Source organism: Rissa tridactyla, chromosome 11, assembly GCF_028500815.1.
Source record: "Rissa tridactyla isolate bRisTri1 chromosome 11, bRisTri1.patW.cur.20221130, whole genome shotgun sequence".
Classification (NCBI taxonomy): Eukaryota; Metazoa; Chordata; class Aves; order Charadriiformes; family Laridae; genus Rissa; species Rissa tridactyla.
In genome coordinates this window covers 381,997-397,205 of record NC_071476.1, presented here as the reverse complement: position 1 = coordinate 397,205, position 15,209 = coordinate 381,997, and positions in this window count along the sequence as shown.

Below are 15,209 nucleotides of genomic sequence, written 5' to 3'. Positions count from 1 at the left end.
CCTTTCCTTTGAACAACGTTAACTGTTGCTCCATAATACCCGGAGCTACACAAGTTACGTTGCGCAATCTTATTCCGTGGTTAGCATTCATCCCCTTTATGCCTCCGTTGCACTGTTACAAATCTGCCAGTTAAACTCTATGCAACTCCAAAACGTATTGTCTGGAATGAAACAACCAATTATTTCTTCAGGTTTTGTGGCATAATATCCTAGGAAACCAGCAATTACAGAATCAAAGTGGCATCAAATGGCGTAGAAAGGAGTTAGCATGTATTATTCTTTAAATAGCAGTTACATGAACTCATAATAAATGGGTATTAAGTGCTAAATGTATGATAAGTAATTCTTGACAATGCATTTATCCAAACAATACAAGAAAAAGCTGCAAGATGGCATTGTCAAATTCACTTGTGCGAATGCTACTGTGTGAAATAACAATATTGAAGACTGATTTCTGTTCATCAAGACCCTGGAAATAAAATAGCGCAAGCACACGTGCGCAAACCAAGCAGCACGTTGTTCTGGATTCCCAGCAGCTCTCGGCTGGTAAATGTCATCCACGAGTTTGATCTCTCCTGAGGTTAAGACTTTAATTTCCCCAAAATAAGTAGAAGGGAGCAGGAAATCGTTTTAACCTCTGAACATATTACGTATAGTATCTTTTGAAGGAAGCACAGAATGTAGATGGAGGAATTACGTGAAGTGGTGTGGGCTTAAAGAAATACTGATTAGAAGTTTTCAGTTTCACTGGCAAGGTTACATAGTCGTTATAGCAACAGGCTTGAAACTTGAGGAATTTCTAGAGGAGTCACATCCAACTGTGAAATAATGGGATGCTGTTGATGGGATAACACATTTGGTTCCTTTAGACTCTGCTTTTTGTCTCAAGAAGAGCTTGGCAACTTGTTTAGCTGGGCAACCAATACAGTCAACACTGCCACAAGAAACTTTGTCATAACAAGGATCTCAACCTCCATCTGATCTCAGTCTTCCACGGAAACCAAGGAATTTTCTTTGGACCAGAAAGAATTCCCCTGGAAAAAAAAGGCCTTCAAAGGTGATTTAGTGTGATTAGCTGGGGGCCAAAGGATGGCACCATGCCCATGCTGTCTTCTAAGAAACCCCCTAGAAACAGGCTTGATGTTGCTGCTAGTCCTTCGTTCCCCAGGCTGGCTTCAATTTTCACGTACATCGTTGCTCTCTCTTTCCCCGCTGACGCCTTTTTAGGTGGGCAAGTGCTCAGGGGCAACTGGACCAAACGCAAACCTGCCAACGGCCAGGGCAACAAGCGGGCAGTGAATCCCGAGTAGCACAACCTGTTAAAACCTAGGCTCCCCCTGGAAGAGAGTTCAGGGGGAGACTAGGTTTTAACAGGTTGTGTTACTAGAGAAATAGAAAAGCAGCTGAAACAACCGTTTTTCTAAGAAGGAGAAGAAAAACCTGTTTCCAAGTGGGGCTACTAGGTCATGAGACGTGCACTCTGCCAGCGCTCCTCCGGCATGCGGCCTGTGAAGAACCGAGGCACAGAACTACATTCTTCTATCTGTAATGCAGCAAGCCCTTCGTGTTGTGAGCATTTGTCTTGATTTTTCTTCAGTTCTAGTATAGAGGAATGCCTGCAATGCAGCCTGCTCTGCTGAGTGAAGGAGTATTGGTATCTCTAGGCTTGTTAGGCATCTCAACATACAAACACTTTACTCAAGAAGGGCTAAGATAATCAGAGGGGACGCTATAAACTTTAGACAAACAGAACAAAACTCCTTGCAGAATGAAGTCGAGGCCTTTACCATGCACATTTTTTATTATTCATTAAGAGATGTAACAAAACTGTATCTATTTTTGGGGAAAATTTTGATGCTTTACATCTGTTTGAGTCAAAAGTTGCTGTTGCCAAATTTGTTGGAAAAATTGAATGAAAAAGGAGTTTTAGCTTTGAGCAAATATCTCCTTTGGACTTATTCCAAGAAACTAAGTGATAAGAAGTCACTTTTCTACATTTCATAACTTCCAGCTGTGGAACCATGCAGTTCGTAAATCCAGATCAGAACATTTTCCTCCTCCTTCAGAGAAGATTGACAGCTTTATCATGGACAGGGAGTCTCTTCAAAGGAGACTTTCTTAAAAAAAAAATAAATTATTATTGGCTAAATTAATTAAATGTTCAGAAGAAAAGAATAACACATTTGGAGAAATAGCAGAAAGCTTCAGCTCAGTTCCACTTTTTTTTTTTTTCTGCAATAACATCTGGCACCATATGTTAAAACATTCACTCTCCCTTGTTAGTCAAGAATTTAATTTTATAATTAACTTTCAGATTCACAAAGCTGAAGGATCTGAATAATGAACTTCCCACAGTTTCTCCCCATCTCTAGCCCTGCGTGCACGTATTCCGATCCCGCTCTGCCTCACCTGCCCCAGGGCCAGTTTAAATTGTTCTCTGTCCTGCTCGTAAATACTGTCAGTCCTGACTCACGCACCTGGATCTCAGGGGAAACTTGTCTATTTGTGCACCTGGCAAAGCGGTTCCTGTGCCCATCAGAAAACCTAATTCAAGAGTTGCAATGAAATTGCTTAAAACCACGTGTGTTATTAATCTGATTCCCGGGCTTGAAATTTAGGCATATGCATGGGCTTAGTTTTGAGCATTTGTCCATGTTTGCAGTAGAAGCTGCTCGCTGCCAGAAAGTCCAACAAGTGGTCCAAAAAAGACTGCAAGAAGTCTACAAGGAATAAGCTTTTTCAGAGATGCTGCTCATTGGTAGCGTACTCTGGGATGAAGCCTGCAAACTGCCGTCGCTGCCAGCAACGTTAATGGTGTGCTAGGAAGGGCAGTATAACATCCTCACACACAAATACATACGTGTATATACTCTGAGATTTATACAACATTAAAAAAAAAAAAGATTACTGAAGGATTTAATTCTGCAAAAGGTCAATAGTAATATAGTACAGTCGAGATGTAGAGCTCCTGGGGTTTCAAATATAAAAAGAGCTAGCCCGTTGCGGAGTTTCCTGCAGTGCTAAGAAAAATCAGTAGTCCGAGAAAAGATGCATTAGACGCTCCTTGCACATCCACTCTCATGTAAATGAAAAAATATTTTAAATCAAGAAATCAGCCCATGCTCATTGTGATACCTACTAAATAAAACTTATTTCAGGGTTTTGTTTCCAGATCTAGATTACATTCATTCTGGATGAAATTTAGAAAGTTGATAATACGAAATCAAGCAGCATGAACACATAATGAACTTAAGGTTGAGGAAAGGAAACGTCCCATAACTTTATTCTTTAAAAAATTTAGTTGTATCCCGTAGGGGAGTAAATGTCAGAGGAGTACACACTTATTTTTGAGGCAAGGAATCTAATGCCTAGAATGGTACAGGTCAGAACCCAAAGAGCTCAGACTTCTATTCCCTGCTCGGCTAAAGTGTGTCCGTGGGCACATCACTTCAAGATTCATTTCACCAAATTTTAGCTTAGCATCTACTTTAAGATGCTATTTCGCAAGGGGACAATTTATTGCATCATAGGAAGGTTATCTGTCTTAGATGAGATGTATTGCCCCCACCATGGTTAGTTACAAGAGATTAATTTCACCTTAAGTGGAAATAATTTTCAAAAGAGCCTGTGAGACATGAGAACATAAATTCTAATGAAAATCGTTCACATTTCCTGTTTTGAAAGTCTCATGATTTCTTCCTCACTGTTCTGGTACTCTATCTAGGTGTTTTGGGAGGACTGCTTTTTTTAAATGCTTCTTTTTGGAGAGGTTTTTCATGAAACGCCAGTGGAAGTGTAGCACCGACTCCCAGGAAAGAGAGGAGAACCAGCTGGAATACACCGAACGGCTGAGCCACATCTTTGGCTGAGGTTGGCTGACGCAGGACTTGGTGTTCTGCAGGGCATCATCTAGGCTGGGTCCCGACCGCCCTTCGTATTATTGGCAATTCTTTCTTCTTTTGCTCTTGATAGGTTGCTTTTGTTGCTTTACGCAGTAGGTGAAGATGCGTGTTCAGATTCAAGTAACGCACACTGTACTCACGTGAGGATGGTGTTGGGTGTGGATGGGAGAGAAATGGGAGGAAGAGTTTGCAACATCAAGAGACATGTGGGAAGTTTGCGCTGCCTTTAGGTCAGCTCAGAACAGCTGTCTCCTCTCTTGCATATCATTTTAAGACATGAATGCACTTAAGCTTGTCTTGGATAAGCTCTTTGGCTACCCTGTCACCTACAGAGACACAGTAAACAGGAAAAAATGTCAGGCGTCAGTCATCTGGTTGAGGTTCATAAGAGATTCAAGAGCTTTTCCTCTGGTGGCAGGCTGAAGTACCACTGCGGCTCAGATGGTCTCTGGATTGCATAATTTACAACAGTTTCTTCCAAACACAGAAAGCGTGAGTACTTTGGGACTAGATGTTGTATGACACGACTGGTCTTTGTGCGATAACAGAACTGGGGAATGGAGAAAGCTGTTGTAACATCAGAAATTTCCAGTGTGTGATAGCCAGAAATCACTGGAAAAATATAAAAGTGAATGATGTGCATGGCTTTGTGACCAAAGGGAGGCAGAGGTTCCACCCTCACTAACCTTTGGGGTAAGATGTTTCATTTTCCCTCTCCTTGCGTGGCCAAGCACCCCTTTGGGCAAAGAGGGGTGAGCTCCCTCCTGGGACCCCAGTGGAGGCAGGAGCTGAGCCTCCAGCTGCTCTCACCACAGGTGCTGCGTGATGTTCTTACCTGTCTACACAAGCCAGCACCAAGTGGCAGCCAACGGATTTCTGATCGAACGCTCTTGTGTGTAGAGTCACGGAAGCATTCCAAGAAGACAAGGGAGGTCTCCTTCCCCCAAGGTCGACTTTTCAGAAGGAACTTCTGCAGACTTTGCTTCACAAATGGCTAAAACGCCCAATCTTCCTCACTACAGTGTCTGTCAGGTGGCACAGCCTCATGGGAAGCCTTTGGATGACAGTACAAATCCACACGTCTACTGTAGGTTGAGGCAACAAGAGCAGCAAGAGGCCAAGTCTTGCATAATATCAGTCGGTTTTTATCATCCCTGACATGAGTGGCACTTCCAGCAGCACAGCCTTTGGACTAAACAGATTGTATGATGGATTTCTCAGTGGAAATTCTCAGAGCTGTCAGTGTACGTGCTCATTACGGATGTCAAGGACCACAAACAAATCAGAGTGATTGCAGGAAACTAATGCAATTAATTATCCACATGGCAGGCAATTTCTATGGCAAATTCTATTACCCTGAGTCTTGAAAGTAATACAAATAAGTATTCTTAGTCTACATTTCTTGCTGTTGTAAAAAGAGGAAAAGAAACGTTCACAGCAGGTGACCTCAATTTAAAAAGGTAGAAAAGAGGAGACATCTGGGCATCGAGGAAGGCTTCAAACATTACATAGCTGTGTATATTCACATCATCTTCCAATAACTGATCCAAGAAAACCCATTCTTCACATTATTTTAATGTGATTTTATAAACTTACTTCTCAGGACACTTCTAACCAATACATAAATATGCCACCATGGCTCAAACATTATTAAGCTTTCACTGACAGCAGCGTGAATCTTACAAGCTGAAAATGTGACAAAGAACAGATTTCACTGCACATCAGATCTGCATCTTAATCAGAAACTCTTCTCCCAGATTGGCTTCAACATGAGAGCAGCTTTCCTACATTGTTTGTCAAGTATTTACAGCTTTTGAAGACATCCCCTGCTCCCCAGGGAAGGAAGATATTTTCCCCAAAGCACTACACCAAAACAACGAATGAAAAAATGTGGCTTTACACCTGCTAGTATTTTTTCAGCAGGTTTAGAGCACGCATTCACAATAATGACATACCATAAATATTCAGCTAGAAGAGAGTGATTTCTAACCGCTAAAGGATGGTCCTGTTTGACCATCACATCAGTGTGGAGTCACTCTTTCAACTTAAAAATGCACACAACTTCCAACACGTATTTGGCAAAGGTTATTGTAGTTCCTCATGAACTGAGCATTTTTCTATAGAATAAAAAATTGTTGTCAATTATCTACAATTTTAAAGATATTGACTTTTAGGCTTAGTTGTAACATTGTTGTAAATGGCAAAATATGCATGAAAGCTCCATTAACACTAACAGAAGCCTTAAGTTTTATATATTTCCACATAAACATTCAGACACACGGGTTGTTATGTTTAGGTGCCTCAATAAAATAAGCTACTTGTAAAATTAGAGTAGTCTTTTTTTGTGGTGCTGCATCTGTGTGAGTAAGTGGGGAAAGAGGAGATATGTACTGAACTGATGAACTCTTTGGATTAGAGCTGTTGTTTAATTGCAGGCCAAATGCTTTATAAATACCACCTACAAAACAAACCTATTCTCTTAGGGCAGTGGGATAATAGAATATGGAATAAAATAAACCTCAACTATATAGCTAGTATTTGAGAATCAGTTTTTATCATTTTTCTCAAAATTATTCCTGTGGAATTGCTCGTGGAACCAGGCTCTCTGGTACACCCCTGCTTGGCTCTTCGACAGTTCCAAAGTTTTCAAGGATTTAATTTCAATTTGCCCTAAAACTTCCATCAAAGATTGCTCTATAAAAGAGGAAAGGTGGTTTGTTTTTCTTAAACTGATTCTTTGCAAAGAAAAGATTTAGACTGCTTCTCCTTAGACTCTAGGAGGAACGCTTTTCTTAGGTTTAGTATAAAATCAATACAAGCCCCATTCAAAAGCCATTACAGTCATTGAAGAGACTTTCTTCACACTAATGGGGTTTGGATCAAGACTGTGTTTGTGTTACACAGTTCAGGGTACTCCTCTGTATTTGTCTCCTCGTTAATAAATTCTCCCTCGGGTTGTGTTTTGGAATACAATGCAGGCACAGTATTTGTTTAATAATTTTTAGCATTAAGTTACTTGATTGCATTTCTTGGAGCTAATAACATTAGCAACATTTCTCTCAAGTGATTACACTGAGTCTAAATATTCTGTAAACTGTGGGCCGAACAGTGGTTAAGTGCAAAGTGGCTAATTTATTTTGGTACTTACAAAGTACTTCCTACTTTTAAGAGTCAAACCAGAACAGTGCATAGACAAGCATTCTGCCATACTGCTACAGAAATTAAACATTTCAAAGTAACCCTTATATATAAAAAAACAGATAGTATCTGGGAAGTACAGCTTTCAGTTCCTTTTGCCACGTTTACAGTTTTTAATTTGATTCTTAATTCCTTATTATTGCGCCCTTTATCTGAATAGCTAATAGTTAATCTTACCATTCATTCTAGTGCTGTTCTGAATTATTCTAATGCAGCTCCACGTTCATCACGCAATTTAACTTGCAGTCATTTACTTATTCGGAGCAGATCATCTAAGTAACAGCATCTATATTTGTATCATACTCATCATTTTTCAAATACTTGCTTTTTTCACTCTGTTATTTAGTGTCCTGTGGGTTTCGGAGGCACAGCAGCACAGCAGGAGAAGACTATCACTGCCAGGTAAGCCAAGTACAGTTTTGGGCCCATAATGTTATTTTCTACTACTATTTCATGCTACTTCTTTATGTGTGGCTATTTCACCTCCAGAGGAGAGCCATTATTCTTGGCAAGTATTGATTTTCCAAGCATGTGTTTTGTTAATATTCTGGTGTTGGGCATTTTCTTTTGTCATATGTTTGTTTAGCAGTACGAGCCATGATTTAATTTTGAAGCAGCATATGTTTGAGTACACGGTGTTTTCATAACTTCCCTGGCTAATGTTGATTGACTTATTTGCTGTTTGTATCCAGTGTATTAGCTTGATTCCTAGTGGATGATCTGATTGGAACATGACAGCAATCTGTGCTGCAGAATCATATCTCCATAACTAATCTCGGATTCCCATTATAGCTTTCAAACTTTTGTTGCTTCACTGCAACACATTTTCCTGTGTTCTCCTACTAGTTATTCATTAAGCTACCCTAAAATGATAAACCTAATTGTGATAGCAATATATAAAGCCCATTTCTTGGCAGACTTCAGTCTATGTGAGATGTTTGGTTTCATTGTCCATGGAAAGCCTAACAAAGTAATTTCACCTCATTAATGGCACAAAGTGCAATGCATCAGCATTTAGTCTTCAGTGGAACTTTTTTTCTGAGTTGTTTATTAAAATGAAATATAAAGGGTCAGATGCTGATTTCATTCTTGCTGGGATAAATTGAAAAAAAAAACCCTCTAGAGAATTCAGAGAATTTATCACACTGTATATTAAATAAGTCTGGCTCAACAGATAGCAATAATTCTAAGAAAGTATTTCGCCAGAGGCCTTCAGCCAAGACTGACATTCAATTGTAACCGAACCAGCTTTATGTAAATGGTAAAGTCATGTTTACTAAATAACTTACCTTGAAGCAGGATTTAAAGCGAACTGTCTAGCTGCAAGGTACTGCTCAACTCCCAGTAGACAGTACTTTCTATTTGTATTCATGGTCAAAAACTTCAGCTGATATAGCTTGGAAAATGAATCCTTTATGATGATGGTCTGGGTTATGTCTTGTCTGAAAAATTAGACAGCTGAGAAACCTATAATAATGCATCAAAGATTAGTAAGCGTCAGTCAGTCACATCGCTACCAGCGTTCTCCACTTAATCTTCTTTGAGTCAGAAGAAAGAAGTAAAGAAGGACATCAGCTAGAACTTTTTAAAGAACTGTCTTGAGACATCCTTTTCCCATCTTGTCTTATTCTGTTTGCAGTCTGTGGGTTGCATTCTTTAAAATAAAAAGGAACTTTAGTCATAGCTCAAGCTGTCTTAAAATACTGCTTCTAACTCCGCAGTCTAACAGCACCTTCAAGGGGGAACAATTTTCAAGAGAACAGTCCCTTGGTGACCAGCAGAGATTGAGTGATGACGTTTAAAGTTTTGCTGTTGGTTGGCACCTCTTGAATTTCTGAGCCATTTTCCTTCAGTTCTGCTGGCCCTTGGCAAATCAGCAGGTTACTCTATGGAAATCATAACTCCAAAAGAGAAAAGGTTGCCTTACTGACACCCAGGACCCAGTACAAACCAAGTAACTACTCAGAGATTTTAGATAACAATTTCTCTTCCCAGAAGTCAAAGATTGTCAAGTCATCTCTCGTGCCATAATGTTCAAGTTGTTATCATGAGACTGTTTGGAGAAGGGGAGACCGGGCGAGAGCTAATGCATGAGACGGTGCGTGTGCCCAGTTCAAGCCAGGCACCCCAAAACAGAAGCACTTCAAACCACTCACCGGGACCCAAGAACCTTTGTAAGGGGGGAATCGACTCAGAAAGGGGAGCTTTGTTTCCTCTTCATCATTAATTTAACACATGAAAGCAACAAGTAAGCAAACATTGGATGAAGGGCCTTAGCTGAGACCCACACTGAGTTTCCTGACGTATCTGTACCAGGCATTTCTAATTAGAAGAAAATGCCCCAGTGTTCCCCTCAGTTTTGGATTCAGGTCCTGTAACCTTTATTTGCAGGGAAGTTTGAAGTCAGGCCAGCAGCTTTACTCACACGAGGATATCTGGGCCACAAGTTTTATTTTTGAAAACTTCTTTCCATGCCAAAATTGCAAATGAAAGCAGTTATGGCTTGAAGATGATTATTTGCATTTTTTTATCAAGTGACTTTTTCAGAGCAAAATTGTTGGCCCTACATTCTGTGGCTGCTAATTACTGTATTTTCATCTCAAAAGTTCATTTCTTAGAGCCTCTATATCCCCTTTTTCTTGAAAATTCAAATCTTCAGGTAGCCTGTGAAAAATCAGAGCCAAATACGTTTTTGACAGAGGGGAAACAGGAAAAGAAAGGGTTCCTGGGGATGAAAGAAAATATGATGTATTAGCTGCAGGTGTGTTTCTTTTGCAGTTTTTTGTTTTTAAACAGACAGAGATGGTTTTTGTGAAAATACAAAGCTGTGCCTGCTTTGAATCTGCAGAGCCTCTGGCCTTCCCTTCCTCTGGCACATTGTGTTAAAGGCTTTAGGTTTATTAAAAGATACTAAGAGGTATTAAGAGGTGATTTTGGACCCTGGCACGTGCTGGGGATACGGCGCGAATGGTGTGTGGGCCTGTCTGGATGAAATGTCGTTACTGGGCTGGCTGAAACCACGGAGTCCCACGGCCCAAGTGGTCACTTCCAGGGACAGCCTGTGAAGGAGCGCTGCCTGACTTGATCTGCGTCAGTCGTCCCATCAACGCCTCTTAGTTTCAGGGAATTTTTCAGGAACCATCACCAAAGGACAGCAGAGTGGTCCTGGAGCAGATAAGGAACAAAAGAAATATGATGTCGGTATTCATGTGGAAGATTGCTAGATCAAACTGAAAATCGTTGCGTTTGTTCTTCTGAAGCACCAAATCTCTCTCTTTTTGCATATATGGTGTGGCAAAACTTCACGCAGTCCTCAGCAGCGCAAGGCTGATCCACTGGATCAGTTCCTCTGCCCCATCACGGGCGTGCTCCAAATGCTGAACAGATCTGGGGGGGAAAAAGTGGCTTTCTGCTGTTTCTTCAGCATACCTGCCTTGGGGCATCCACAATTCCCTCTTCTCTTCCTGTCTTGGACTCGCTCTTCTTCACATCCCCAAATGGGTAAACAGTAGAGGCAAGAGCAAATAGGGGTGCAGAAAAAGCTAAAAGTCTGGTCTGTTACTTTTATTGTGTCTTGTGAAAGACTTGTACAGTCTTCTAGTGAAGGAGCCCTTTTTTCAAAGAACCAGCTTTGCAGCGCATCACATTCAGCACATGATTTATTACATCCTGAAATGATTTTATAAATAAATTCAATAAAAAGATGCATTTGTCATTATAAACACACTGATTACAAGGCCCAATATAAACAGCAGAGAGTGGGAAGGAGGACAACATCTCAGTCTGACTTTGTATGTAGGCTTTCCAATGACAGGCTCTTGCTGGTTATTTGACAGAAGCCATCAAGAGGCGTCCTTGGAGGTGAATATTTAATGTGGAATTCATTTTAGCATTCGATTCAGTGGCAATTATTCCTCCAACATTAACAGTGAAATGACACTAATGCACTCTGCATTTTGCTGTTTTCAGAGATTATGCCTGGGTCACACGACACCAAAAAGGGAGAAATGATGCACTGGAACAAGAGCAACCAACAATTTGTGTACAGTTAAATCTTATTGATGATAGTCTGGTATTTCTGAAACAGGCTCCTCACTTTTTCACTCAGTGGATACACTTCTACAGATATTTATCCCTCACTTGACCTTCATACTTGTGAATTGTGGTATATCTTGCGCCTGGAAATTCACCTTCTGAACATACCAGAGTTGATAAAAAGACCCTGAACTACACAAAAGCGTTTGTCATCTACCCTGTGCTGCTGAACATGTGCACCTAAGAACACGTATAACTGCATATTCTCCGTAGTAACATGACAATTATATTGAGACGGGCTCTTTTATATTTTTGGCTGAATTTATCCACGCAGAATACCATACAGAATCTAACAAAAAAAAAAAAAAGAGCCACTAAATTTGTAAAAGAATCTTTCTACTTAGGTACATCGATAAAAAAGTAGAGGGTGTGAAAACTTGTTGGAAGACTCACGGGGAAAAAAAGAATGCTGGATCTAGAAAAGATGTGAATGGAGGAGAATAAGCTACCTTTGAAATCACTTTTGTCAGCTGAGAAGATGGGCAGAGTGGCTGGATTTTCCAGTTCATTTTGAGCCAATTCCTCCACTTGTAGGCTACATCTGCTCTAGGTTCGTTTGTGCATAGCAAACAGGTTGCGTTTCTCAAAAGAGCAAAGTTGGGCATCAGCTTGGAATTTTGGAGGTTGCCATGGTTTCAATATTTTTATCTTCGCTGCAAGTCATTAAGATTGCATTGCCATCTTCAGAGCAATTACACCTGGAAAACAGGACCTTCTTGCTCATAGAAGTCAGTGTTCCAGCACACGCACATAAAACCAAGGAAACTGTGCAAATACTGCAGCCTAGAGCAAATAGTGGGCAAATAGTGACAATTCTAATCCAAAGATACATATTTCTTAAAGGGCCCATGAGTCAATATGCAAATTATTAAAGATTTATAATGTAGGAAAAATGCAGAGTATTCGGTGAACTTTTCAAAGCAAGAACTTGAAGAGGGAAAACCACTGAAAAAATTATTCCAATTAGCAAAGCCATTTGCCAGGAACAGAAAATGACTCAGAGAAAATGTCAGTGGGTTCAGCAGCGAGGTATCCTCTCTTGTTGGAGAAAGACAGCTCAACCTTCTGGAGCCTGATCTGCCTCACCCAGAGTGAGCGTCTTTGCTGAAACACATCTCTGAGGTCCAACTGTTCCAAGAACAACGAGGTTTTTCTCTTGCAGTATTAAATTCAAGATATACGGCGAAGCACACGCTGTTCTCTCCAGTCAGAGCCAACTCTGGTCATATCCTTTTAAGAGCCTGGAATTAATTGCATAGTCTCTCCAGACACATCATGATTTATCTGCTTGGGTGAAGGTTTGTTTATCCCATAAATTAAAATCTTTGAGTGAAAAATCCAAGCTGCCTCTTGGCTTGCAGAGGAGAGAAGGGAAGGAAACTGGGGCTGTGTGGAGGAGGCCACGTAACGCCAAGCAGACGGGAGCAGTGACTGCTTCGAGTGAGGCGCTCCTCTTTGACACGGCAGCGCTGTCCTGCCTGCGGTAACACGCGGGCTGTGCCCTGAGCAGGATGAAGCCTTCCTGGGCCCTCTATAAAGAGAAAATTTGCCTTTCAGTGTCGGCAACCCCTCCTATTTGTGCAGACTCCTCAGTTGCTTCCTGGGTCTTGTGCTACATAGATGTTTTCACTTGGTCAGGGAGGAGTACTCACGTCTGAGAGCTTTTCGCCAAAAGGAGTTGTGAAAGTTGTGGTGAAGACAGAGTAAGTAGAAAAACATGGGAAATTGGAAGGGAATGAACCAGTCCTTCCAACACGGCAGCAGGAAGACAACTGGCTCTGGCTGCAGATTGATGGTGCCACCCTCCATGGGGTGGAGGGAAAAAAACATTTGTTCTGGAGCAGAGGAGTCGCGAACACACACGTGCTTTTACACTGGGATGTAGTTGCACCTTGAATCCAGATCTGTGCTTTTATTAAAATTAAGGGTACTTTCAGTGTCTTTTAAATACTCCCTTTGGTCAGCTCTCCATTCGAGCACGATCTGTAGCTGAGGCTGAGATGTAAGACCTTTATGTCGGGGATGTTTGCATGTAGTGCTCTAACTACTGTTACATTTCTGGCTTTCTCTTCTCTCTCTTTCTTTTTTTTTTCCTTTTTCCAGAAGTTCAGTTATTCAGCAGTTAAAGTAAACCAGTTTATTTAGCTGTTAAACATTCCATATCCATCTCACTTACTGCAGTTTTAAAATGCGAGTTTACACCCACAGTTCCACAAAACAGAGCCACACATCACCTTCTAAACAGAAAAAACCCCCAACATTTCAAATCGCAGCTCCATACACTTTAAAACCTCACTGCTTTGGGAGCCGAACACCTTCAAAAAAGACTATGTGCAACTAAAGCAGCCCTTCTTTTGGATCTTCATGAGGATACAGGCGGCTTTTCGTGTATTGTTCAATCACAAGAAAGCTATGATGCAAAGCTTATATTTAAGTCCCTCCTGGAATAAAAAAAAAGGTAAGTCTCTAGCACGGGGCGTTCTCATGTGCATGAGCTCTGCAGACAGGCGCCTGGTGCCAGAGAGGCCGAGCTCAGGACTTCTGCCGGCTCATGCGCTTTGTCGACTGAGCCCCGTTCCTGTAGAGTGCACTCATCACGTCGAATCAGCGTCTCAGAGAGAAAGGAGGCCTCGGAGTTAAATAAGGTCTCGACGAACTGAACGCGTTAAAAATGCAAGATCTGGAGCTTCAGTCTCAACTGATGTTTCAAAAGGAAGCAAATGTCACGACTCAGAATTTAGGATGAAACAAGTGGGCTTTTTTTTTGCCAAGCAGGCCGAGAGCTCTGTCCTTTCTCAGGACCTCTCAGTTCGTCCTCAATGTACAGTGTTTTGCAGCTAGTAAATTCGGTGGCTACAAATATGTGATTTATTGTGGTGAGGTCTGCAGGTTACGCAGAGGCAAAGCCCTCTGTTCTGGGAGAGAGGGGACAAAAGTTTCTAAGAGCTGTTTTAATGCAGGGTCTTCAAGAATATCAGTAGAGCACAACTCAGAAATAGAGGGGCAGATTCCTTCAGTCATGGTGGAAGGGTTCAGTAGGAAGTCAATAATTTCCTATTTCCTATTTCTCCCATTAATATAATCTACATTTAACCTCAGAAAGCTTTCTTCCTTCAGCCACTGATCTCTCTGAGGTTACAGGTTCTCAGGTGAAAAAAAGTTTATTATGGCTATGAAAGATATTTGCTGCTAGATACCATCCATACACAAGTGACATAGGACTTCATGCTGTGCCATCAGCTGCTCTATCGGCTGCAGATGTTTACTCAGGGAGAGGGCACCAAAACGTGCAAACAGCATTCTGGAGGCAGGCACCTTAAATCCATCAGCAGACAGATCAACACTTGTCTAATGTATCCTAGTCTTAATCGTATCACTCTCATTTCCTCCAAATTTGAGACACAAAAAGAAAAAAAATTGGAAGACTCAGTCACAGTGAGATTCCTGGTGGGTTTTTTTTTGTGCAGAAATGGGACAATCATCAAGCCCTGAATGGAATAAAGCACTGGGTGACTCACATCACATTGTGACCATATCATCCTCTGTCCTTGTTCCAGCAGAGGGAAGGAGAACAGAATTACAATTTGTGGCACGACTGGTAAATTTCAGTGTGAACCAGACATGTACATCCTTTTCTGAATAATCCAATAGTGTCCATCCTCCAAACAGGGAGCTGACAAGACGGATCAAGACTATTTCTTGATGTAGCATTTCTCCTGTCCATTTTACTAAAGAGCACGACTGTCAACTGTTAACAACATTCACACATCTTCATCTCAAAGAGACGAGCATTCGTAGACTGCTGAAGGTGCCATTTCACAAAGGATTTGATAAGAGATAAAAGGTTTATTCCTGTCTTTAAAGATGCTGAGCAAACCTCCGATTGCACTAGCTGAGCTGGATCACCAGATTTCCTTGCCAACTTCTCACTACGGCTGTTTAGAGGAGGTAAAAGCCACCCGAGGACTCTAAATACGTGTCAAAAGGCCTGATTTTCACAATCATAGAGCAATG